The sequence below is a fragment of the Dromiciops gliroides genome, chromosome 1 (genome assembly GCF_019393635.1).
Source record: "Dromiciops gliroides isolate mDroGli1 chromosome 1, mDroGli1.pri, whole genome shotgun sequence".
Lineage (NCBI taxonomy): Eukaryota > Metazoa > Chordata > Mammalia > Microbiotheria > Microbiotheriidae > Dromiciops > Dromiciops gliroides.
In genome coordinates, this window is record NC_057861.1 from 683,503,647 (window position 1) to 683,515,682 (window position 12,036).

Below are 12,036 nucleotides of genomic sequence, written 5' to 3' on the forward strand. Positions count from 1 at the left end.
TCTTCCCTATTCCCTCCTACTGCCCCCTTGTCCCCTGCTTGGGGAAAGGGAAGGGAGAATGTTGGAGGGAAACAGCTCAGGTTTTACCACTGGCCTCTATATCAAACCACACCAGAGAAAAAGGACAAACCCCACTGAGACATCCTGGACCATCCTGAAGATCTGGCCAATCTGATAGATATGTCAACGTGAGGAAGAACATCTTTGGTTGGTTGTTGAGCCAGATCTGAGGGAGCCTTCCAAATGCACCCATTGACCAGGCCTTCCTTTTCTACTACTTTGATTCTGGCAGTGTACCAGTGAAAGAAGAGAAGTGTTGCTTTGTGGGGAGAGACCTTGGGCCTACCCCATCAAGGTTGACCCATGACCTGTGGATAACACTTCAGGTTTTTGCCATGTATTTGTTCTTTCATTATAAATGAAGGGTATTGGAGTCCTGTAACCTTGTGAGTTTCAAAAGGTCATGGGACAGAGCTAACCAACAGCTGAGAGTCTGGAAGCAGAACTCAGGTAGGGTTTTTCAGTGTATCCAACACTTGATAAGTGAGGAAAAGCATGCAGCCCAGTGGGAACTAAGACAAAGATTCACCAAACAGCAATAACACATTTAGTGGGACAGGGCTATGTATAAATTGAGTTAAATATAAGTCCACTATCCCTACAGACTGAAGTGGCATAGGGAAGAGTATGTTTGGGTAGAAATGTATATACTTATGTTCTTACTATATCTTTAAAATAAATATTCCTTTTAAAACCTAAAAGAAAGAGACAGACAGAACAGAAAAACAACTCAACAACAAACAACAAAAACCCATCTTGTAAAATACCTAAGTTGAAATAAAAATATTGGCATATTTTGAACAAGTGATAATTTAAAAATCCTTAATTAGCCCATTCCACTTAGTCACTATTTTGTTCTTTCTGGATATAGGCAGCGTAGTGCTGATTCATCTGCTAGGTAGGAAGCAAATCATTCATTATTTAGAGAGATTCACCATGACATTGTTTTCTCAGGTGTATAGAACACACTTTCAGAATTGCACTTTCATAAACCGAAAGAGTGAATTTAGTCCAGTGGTGTTTGATTTATTTCTTTGTTAGTACGATCAGATATATTGAGTTCTCAGAGTCAGAATTAAGTTAGGAAATCAGTCATTCATCTGTTCAACATAGTTCAAAAGCCCTAACATTAGGTCTCCATCCTTCCAGTCCTGAAGATTTCACAACTCTTCATATTCTAACCAATGGAATTTTGATTTCTGTGAGATATAACTACAAGAGGAAAACAAAGAGCTACATGATATACATTTATGGGAGTCAAAAGACCTTGGTTCAAATCCTAATTCCCTCACTTAACAGTTAGATGAGCTTGGTGAAAAGAAAAAAAACACCATTTAGCCACTCTATATCTAAGTTCTCTCATTTACAAAATGGGAATGATTTTTCCACTACCTTAGTCAAAAATTGTTGTGAGGATCAATCAAGAAAGTCTATGTAAAGTACTTTCAAGAATTGAATTAAAGCTGGGACATCAAAAGCCTTATCTAACTATCTCATTTTCCAGTAGAGGAAACACTGGTTCAAAGAATTCAAGTAAACTGCTTGAGGTAATTTATTTGGGTCAAAAGCAAAATTCAAACCCACGTTTTCTTGACTTTTCATCTAAGACTATGGAAAATATTACATGTACTTGGTAACACATTTGAATTTAGTTTGACAAAAATGCAACAAGCATCTAATGTGTACAAAATAACCCACTAGTTGCTGGAAACAGAAAGATGAAATGCAACATAGTTCCTGCCTTCAGAGAGCTCACAGTCTACAGTAGATGAAATGTATACAGATACATATACAAGATAGAGTAGTTAAGTGGCCCAGTGGATAGAGTGCCAGGCCTGAAGTCAGGGAGTCTCATCTTCCTGAGTTCAAATTTTAAGCCAGCCACTTGCTAGCTGTGTGACCATGGGCAAGTAAGTTACTTAACCATGTTTGCTTGAGTTTTCTCATCTGTAAAATGAGTTGGAGAAGGGAATGGTAAACCACTCCAGTGTCTTTGCCAAGAAAACCCCAGATGGGGTCATGAAAAGTTAGACATGACTGAGACAATTGAACAACAACCACAATACACATAGAAATTAGCAAAGCCTATAATTTAATGCCAGGTCATCTGACTGTATGACCCACCCTCTCTTCTTACATGAGACTGTCTTCAGAAGGCATGTGCTCCAGAAATTCTGGGTGGGAGGTTTGAGTCTGCTTTAGGGACTCTTAACTGTGACCTGCCCCTTGGGGAGAGCTCAGGACACACACAGGCACAGTACTACAAATAGACTTCCTTTGAGTATAGCCAAACAGTGTTCTTTTCTTGACATTTATATCCATATAAATATACCACACAAACTGGGCTCAGAGCAGGAGCTCAATAAATAGTCAATTGATAGGTTTTATTAAACAGTCTCAATGGTTTCCATGCTTTGGGCCCAGTTGATTTCAATCTCTGAGCACAGGATTATAAAACTGAAGGCCTCGGGGGACCTTAGAAAGCATCTAGCTCAGATGCTTCACTTTACAGATAAGGAACCTAAGTATCAGAGAGGTAAGTAATTTGCTCCAAGTCGCACAGAACCCTGGAAAAAGCTGTGATGGCCCTAGATATTCTGTGTTCACTCCACCACGCTGCCTCTTAGTTGGCTGAGCATCCAACAAGACTTGTCACCCAACCTTACGGTGCAGAACGCTCTATAATACATGCTTTGGGTGTAAAAGGTATAGATAGCATAGCTGCTCTTATTTCACACTCAGTGATAACATATTTCCCTTTGTCATGGTCAGGATAATAATGATGAGAAAGAAGATGAATGAGGTTTGGTATCAGTGGCCAAAGGGGGTTGGCTGGAGGAGTAACCTTGGTTGGAGATTTGACAGAAATGATATTGTTCTCCTGTTCCTGTTATAAACATGGACTTTTGTTCAAATCGTGAGCTGTAAGATTGTCTTCTGGTGCACGATTTGATATTGATTACAGCTGGGCTAGAATGAAGGCTTTTCCAGCTTCTCTCTTAGAATCTGTTTTACCAAAGAGGAAATGAGAGAGACTAAAAGGAAGGAAAACAGCAGCCCCACAAAGGGCTGGGGCTGGGAAGATTTCTAAGAACATAAGGCTACATTTTCTTTCTCAAGCTTTCTATAATGGTCAGTTAGGAATTTGTATCCATATAGGTAACCCTAGAATTCCATGAAGATCAGAAGTGTATGGTTTCAAATTTTATTTTGGAGAGTAAGTGATCAAGTAGCCTCTCTCATCAATAGGAATAAGGGGGAAAATTATCTAAAAGCAACTAGGAAGGGAAATACAATATGTGTGTATACATATGTATATACATATAAATACATATATATGTGCATATATGTATGCATATATATATACACAGAGGTACAATATACAGGTGTGCATGTATGTGTGAATATATATGTGTTGTATATATTCATCTATATAGAAGTGTTGTATAGACTATGTACACATACATATATACATGTATGTAGCAATTCAATAAAGACTTGTAACTCAAAAGTAACTGAGTGTGATGGGAAAGCTGTAAGGTATCTAAAACTTTTTTTTTTTCCAAAAAAGAATCTATTATACTATAATCAACCAGGAAGTAAGTCACAGTCTGGTTTATGTGTTAAGCACCTCTGGAAATTCCATTAATTATTTTAGGTCACAAGGGCACTACTTACTGCAATGAATCCATGCCTACAAAATAGGAAACAAATATGTGGAGATGTTATAAAGCAGTGGCCAAACCAGGCCCATTGAATGGAACATTGAGTTCAAATCTCTCGTGTATTGACTTGAGTGTTGGCTGATGGCCAGCGTGTTCATGGATGCCTAATGTTTCCTATCTCCAACCCAATTCCTCATCACTCAGCTACTTTCTATCTGTTACAGTTCCCTCATGGTTGAGGAAAGAGAGCTGTTCTTTACTCTTATAGAAATAGCATCATCTCCTGATAGCACTGGGAAGTAGAATAAATCTTTTATTTGGAGTTAGTAAACTGTCTCTGCAACTGACCAACCCCATGACCTTGGGCAGTTCATTGTTTGCCCTTCGATTTCCTCATCTATAAAATGACTGGGTTAGACTACATGATCCAAGGCAGAACTGGCAGAGAAGCCAGAATCCTGGATTTGGTGATAAGCTGGCCTAAATTCAAATTCTGTCTTGGATACTAGCTATGTGACCATGGATAGCATCCAGCTCATAGAATTCTTATTAGGCTAAATGAATATAAAGCACTTTATAAACATTCAAGCATTATATTACTGGTAGCTTGCTTTAATCATATAATCGATTCATTATATGGGCAGAAAATCTATACCCATTAATCAGGTAGCTAAGTGTAAACCCCTACATTCTGAGGGGAAAAAAACATAAGCAGAAACACCAATGTACATCCAGACTCTTCCTACTGCTCAGACACTGTAGCTGAACAACCCAGGCTGGGGTATGGTAGAACAGAAACTTAATTAATTAAAATCCCTTAAGTTTAGATTTTGCAATTTTTCAAAGGCAGCTAAAAATTTGAAATTCACCTTTAGATCATAGGCTCATGGGATCATAGATTCCAAGTTGGATACGTCTTCAAGTTGGGGGCAGGGTCTTCAGACTAGCTGATCCAATCTGCTAATTTTACAGATGAGGAAACTGAGACCCAGCTAGGAGCCTTGCACAAATTTATACAGGTAGTAAGTGGCAGAGGTGGGATTTAACCCACATCTTCTGACTCCAGAACCAGTACTCTGTAATTGACCACCCTGCCAACTTTTCTTCATAAATAATGAGAATTGGCAGTGTACTCAAAACTATAGGGGAGAGGTGCAAAATTTAAAATACTTTATTCACTGAATACAATATTCATTGAGTTTCTATTCTGTAGTAGGCATTGTGTAAGATAAAAAGTTGTTTAAGACAACTTTTCCCTGGCTTAAAAGAGGTGACAATCTAATATCATTCTCAGACCCTTTGGACATGCTCATTGCCATAGTCAAATGCTCATTGCAAATAATTCTCTTCTACTCTCTGTGCTGAAAGGGAAAGCTAGAGCATTATGATGGCTTTTGTGTACATGTGTAAATGACAGGGAGGGGGAGTGATTTCAGCATTACCTTTTCTTCTAGATTTTTAGTTCCATTTGAGTTACTGTATATACCTGAAAGTAGCAAACTTGTGTTTCTTTAAAATGCCTAGACAATTCAGACTGACCAGCACAATCCTTCTTTCAGCCCCAGGATAATATGAAATATTGAACTTTCTGGGACTTCATATACCTAGTGATGGAGTAATATGCAGAGTTAGGTGAAAATTCAGGATATTTAAGAGTGTGAAGTTTACATTCATTTAGCACATATATATGTATGAAAGTCACAATGATATTATTTCTAAAAAGGAAACACAAGATAGTGGAAAGATAATGTATTTTCTTTGGGGGGGGCAGGGCAATGAGGGTTAATTGACTTGCCCAGGGTCACACAGCTACTAAGTGTCAAGTGTTTGAAGCTGGATTTGAATTCAGGTCCTCCTGAATCCAGGGCTAGTGCTTTATCCACTGTGCCACCTAGCTGTCCAAAGGTACTGTATTTTCATAAGAGAACATGTTCCACTATGTGCCAGGCACTGTGCTAAGTGCTGGGATTACAAAAGAAAGTCAAAAGACAATCTCTATCCTCAAGCTACTCACACTCTGATAGGGGAGAAATAAGCAAACACATAAGTAAAAACGAGCTATATAGAGGACAAATAGGAAATAGAGACAGGCAACTAGAATTAAGAGGAGTTGGGAAAATCTTCCTTTAGAAGATGGGATGTTAGTTGGGAATTAAAGGAATTCAGGGAAGTCAGTGGGCATAGATGAGGGAATCAAACAGAAATTTCCTGAGCTGAGAGACGGAGTGTCTTATCTGTAGAATAGATATGAGGCCACCATCACTGAGCATGTGACAGGGAGTAAGGTATAAAAAGCCTGTAAAAGTAGGAAGGAGTTAACTTAAGCAGGGCTTTGTAGGGCCAAGTAACTACCTATGTAATCCTGAGCAAAGAACAAACTCCTTGGGTCCCTCTTTCCTGATCTGTAAAATGCACTTCATGCTGGTGGTACTTATCTCACAGGGTTGCTGTGAGTAAAGTACTTTGTAAACCATAAAGTTTTACAAATGAGTTATCCCTCAGTTAGACAATTATTTTAGAGCATTCACCTTCTAAGTTAAGAATATTTTTTCATTTTTCTTTGGACATCAATGAATATGAGTATCACATCTATTCTATCACCAGCATCCACAAACTGAAAATGTGATGCTTATTAATATATGTTCCCTACAACAAAGGAGGATGGATTCTCCCTCGAATTATAAATGGAGAGCTTTCACAACTTGATTCATTCCAGTTGCATTTATTCATGTGTTTGTAGTTACAAAGATATTATTTTATAGTTCAAAAAATTTTGAGTTCTGGAGTTCAAAACATGTCAGTCTCCTCACAGAATGAGTAGATGAGAACAATTCTTTGGGGAGTTGACTGAGGCCTGTCAGTCAACCTCATCTTAGGTTAGCCATCTGTTGAGACACTTTTACTGGGGTGTGGCCACTGTACATGCTATAGCTTGGAGCCACAGGTAAGAGTAGAATGTTGTAAAATCAGGATTTGCTACTCTCAAAATATTTCAGAGAGATCATTTTAAAGGTTAGGGCAAAAGAGCCTCTATTATGAAATATCAGGAATATTGTCTGGACTCTTAAAGGCAAAGTTTATTGTTAGAAATAGCCTTTTGTTGTCAGAATCTATTTAGTAATACTGGTGGCTTAAGAGGAATCTATCATTGTCCCCATATTAACTGTCTATTAATTGATTTTATGCTTACCTAAGATTCTCAAATGGATAATTATGGTATGTCATTTATTTTCTATTTGTATCCCTCAATGGTAGTCTGAATCTATGTTTGTGAAGGGCAAGGACTGACATGTTTTTCTTTTTCCTTTTTCCTTTATATCTCATGGGTCTAATGCAATACCTTGCATGCAGTAGGTGTGTAATGATTTGGGGTTTTTTTTTGTTGTTTGTTTGTTTTGTTTTGTTTTGTTTTTGGGGGGGTGCAATTGGGGTTAAATGACTTGCTCAGGGTCATACAGCTAGTACGTGTTAAGTGTCCGAGGTTGGATTTGAACTCAGGTACTCCTGAATCCAGGGCCAGTGCTCTATCCACTGCGCCACCTAGCTACCCCTTGTGTAATGATTTGTAACTGAATAGAACCCCAGAACACCAATGACCAGGGTGTTCTCATTTTCTGACCAAGCTCTCAGTGTTTCACAGTACTCACTTCAGTTGCCTTTATGGACATGGCCAGCCACTGTGTCCCATTCCATTGCCAGTTGTCTTGATTTTTGTCTTGCACTGGAGTTTGATGACTCTGGAAAAGAAAGTGAGGTTAACCATTTTGTGTGCCAGCCTCACTTGAATCCAATTCACATGCAAATTAAGACATCAATGGTGCTGCCATTGGTCCTCTTCAAAAACAAAGGATAAACACATGTCCCATCAGTCGAACCTGGATAAAGATACTTCTGTCTGTGGGCCTCTTTTTTTCTCATCTGAATAAAAGGGGTCTAGACTAGATCATCTCTAAATTTCTTTGCAACTTTAATTTTATTGTACTTCAAAGCATTCAAAAGGTTAAATTTAACAAGAATCCTGGAGTTTGGGAGTTTTGAAAGAAGTTTAGAGATCAGCTAGTCCAACTCCCTTATCTTAGAGATGAGGAAACTGAGGCCTAGAGAGATTTGATAATTGACTTGAGGTTGTACAGCAAGTTAGGAACAGAACCAGGAATAGAATCCAGATCTGCTATGTAATTCAAAGAGCACTGGATTTGGAGCAAAGAGTTATACTATTCGTCACTGATATGATCTTGTGCAAACCACTTCATCTATTTCACCTCAACTTTGTAATCTGTAAAATAGTTGGCTATTTAGACTAGGTGATCTCTAAAATTACTCAATGTTCAAAGTCCTATGATTCCAAAAACAGTGTTTTTCCACTCCTATGCCCCTTCATCTTTGAACCATAGAACAAATGCCCCCCCCCCCAAAAAAGAATTGCTTGTCAGAATTTTCTGTCAGTTATTATTCTAGGAATTCTTTATAAAAATTTCATATTAATTCCTAAAAATATACAATGCACATATATATGTATGTATGTAAATGCATGCATGTGTATATAAAAACACCTCAAAGGTTGTAATACTTCAAAATGTTCAGATGTTCAAATTGGATAACTTATTTTAATTAGTAATAAATATATTTGCTAAGGGGTGGGACCAAACATGTAACAGGAATGCTTTCTTTTTTTTCAGATCAAACTTCTTAAAAACATGAATCCCAGTGCAGAAATTATTTTTTAAAAAAACTTTTATATTTTTTCAATTAATTGAAACAATTAGATTTTTACCAGTCTAAGAGTAAAGGTAATTTCTACTCAGGACAAAAGATAAAGAGAAACTCTTTTGTTTGTTCTATTGAGACTATTGATTACATTCTATATAACAGCGATGTTTTACTGGGAATTGGATATTAGAATATGCTTAATGGTTGTTCCAATAATTGAGAATTGGACTTTTGGGGAAATTTTAAATATGGTGAGAAGCTCCTTTCTTTAAGTCTTTGCCGCCACCTTGTGGTTGTTAAATTAACTGAAGGAGAGGAAATCGGATATTCAAGGAATTGAATTTTTATCTTATTTCATTAATTTTTATATGAAAGTTTGAATATTTAAAATCTAAAGAGCAATACACTAAAACAGGAGCTCCTATCCTTTTTTGTGTCATGGATTCCTTTTGAAGTCTGGTGAAGCCTAAAGACCCCCTCTCAGGAAAAAACCAAAAAAGTTTGTTACCTACATATTTAATTAAAAGGAATGCTAAGTTTCAGTTAAAGATTTTATTTTTCTTCTCAATTCAGGGGAACCCCTTAAGTCCCTCCACATGATATAAGATTTTATGGACTTTAGGTTAAGAAGCCCTGCACTAAAACTTTGATTTTTTTTTTTTTTTTTTAGTGAGGCAATTGGGGTTAAGTGACTTGCCCAGGGTCACACAGCTAGTAAGTGTCAAGTGTCTGAGGCCGGATTTGAACCCAGGTACTCCTGACTCCAGGGCCGGTGCTCTATCCACTGCGCCACCTAGCTGCCCCTAAAACTTTGATTAATGAGGTCCCCCAATTACCTAGAATTTTTTTCTCCAATTTATTTTCAGGAAAAGTAACTTTGAAACCCCAAGGGAGGCTCATATAAGAGAATGTATTCATCAAATCAATTTTCAGGGCATACCATAAGGCCTATGCTGATTCAACCCAATTGTTAGATGCAGTAACATAAGAAATATTCTTGGTTGTGACTCTAATACACTGTAAGATTCTGAATCATTACAAAAAGATATAGTATCTAAAAGACATTGTACTTTCTAGGGCAGGAAATGTGGTTATGTTGTTTTGTTTTGTTTTTCTTTTTTATAAAAGAAATTGATTAACCATCACTGGAACAATTGTGTGGTGTGTGTGTGTGTGTGTGTGTGTGTGTGTGTGTGTGTGTGTGTGTGTGTGTGTGTGTGTTGTTCATTTACATCTAGTCAAAATGAAAATTAGAATATGCCTTTTCTTGAACATTCTGGTCAATTGAGTATATATTCAAATAAATAGCAAAAAAAATTTGTTCTAAGTACCAAAAAACCAAAATTTTCAGAATTTGTGGCACTGTTATTTCAATCAGTAGTTTTGGATTTTGAATAAGGAATATCACATTTTAAATCAAATTTCACCCAATCATAAGGATCAAATATGGTGATGATAAGAAACAACATAGTTTATTTGGAAGAATGTAGGATTTGAAATCAAGAGAAACTTAGGTTCCAAATCTCTGATCTCTGAATGTAAGTAATCTCTGAAATTTACTAGTCGTGCCACCATCTACGGATTGTTTAAGTGCTCTAAGCCCCAGTTTCCTCAGATATTAAAAAGGGAAAAGAGTAGGTGGTACAATGGATAGAGCAGGAAGACTTGAGTTCAAATCTGACCTCAGACACTTGACACTTACTAGCTGTGTGACCCTGGACAAGTCACTTAACCCTCATTGTCCTGCAAAAAGAAAAAAGAAAAAAAAACAATGAAGGACAAAAAAACACAAAAAAACAAAAACAAGCAAACAAAACAGGGAAAAGTAACTATAGAATTTGATTCTTAGGTTTGTTGTGAGGACTAAATAGATAATTTATGAGAAACTGAAAATCTAATTGTTATGTAAATAAGCCCACCTGTCAGGAAACTCAACCATTCTATCTACTTTTAGAGAAAAGGAATTAACTGTCTGGTGTATTTTTGAAGGCCATTACAATTTAAATATGAGAATGAAGTTGGACACATGAATAATATTCTTCCTCAGTATAAGGTTCCACATCATGTGCCATCTGCAGTCTCAGACTAGAATTTCTCTCTGCTCAGTTGGCCCTCTTCTCCCATTGATGGATTCCTCCAAGGGCCTCCATTTGGGGTGGGGGGCCAAGCCAACCACCCCTATAGGCTGTGCTTCTGACTTTCCAGACTTCAACATTATGCCCCGACTTTGGGTAGCACCAATATCGTCTACCCCTTCTGCTCCCCCCACCACCGCCCCTATTTCCATCTCTATTTTGTGTCTTCCCCCATTAGATTTTAAGTTCTTTGAAGGTAGAGAGATGATTTTTTTTTTGTCTGCATTTGTATCCACAGTGCATGGCACTTAATAAACACTTAATAAATCCTTGTTCTCTTGACATGCCTTTAAAGCAGAGACCATTTTGATATTTTGCCTCTGTATTCCCAGTGCCTAGCAGAGTGCCTGGTAAATTATAGGCACTTAATAAATGTTAATAAATTGTTTTGTGTTAATTGCCTACATGGCATTAATTGAATACTCTAAACAAGTTTGAGGAAAAGTGGGACCCATATATTTTCATCGATGTATGAATCAAATGTAGGTTCCACAATATAATCAGTAGAAGATCCAGACCTAGAATGTGTTATTCATGAACATCTCTGATGATTTTTTTCCATGTGATTCTACCAAGAAACAAAATTGCAAATATTACAACAAAAATGAATTAGAAATATTAAATGTAAAAATGATTTCATTAATCTCGTTTCTTTAATAATAGAGTAATTTTACTTATAATTTTATAATTTTACTTATAAGATTATATATATTATATATAAGATATATATCCAGTTGAAAAGTATAAAGTGTCATATATGGCAAAACTCCATGGGTTCATATCATAGTTTTTTTCACTTCTTTTCTTTGTGACCATGTGGGCATATCTGTACCAAAATTCTTTTCATTCATAGAATGAAAGGGTTGGATGAAATGGCCCGTAAGGTCTTTTGATATTGAATGTATTATCCCACAATTCATTTTTTTTTTTTTGTGGGGCAGTGGGGGGTTAAGTGACTTGCCCAGGATCACACAGCAAGTTAGTGACAAATGTCTAAGGCCAGATTTGAACTCGGGTACTCCTGAATCCAAGGCCGGTGCTTAATCCACTGCGCTACCTAGCTGACGCCCCATAATTCATTATTTTTAAAAGAAACATTTAGCCAAGCAACTTGGGATAGATATTTCTTATGACTTATAAATGCTTTTTGATAAACTCCTTTATTCTATTAGGACAATGTATCTCTGAAATTACCAATGGAGGTATTCCCTCCAAAGAAAATTCCCACCCATGCACACTCTCTTATGCTAAAACACCCCTCCACTCCACCCTAGTCCACCACCCATTTTTAGCTGCAGTGGCCATACCTCATTGTTGAGGACTTTCCTTGAAGAAAGGTAAAAGTGATACAACTACAAAATGGTAAATAGTAATTGTCTTCCAATTAAACACTTAAGATATACATCATACTTTTCAGTTACATTGATTAATAAGATAGATAAGTTTCCCAGAGTGAACAGTGCTTA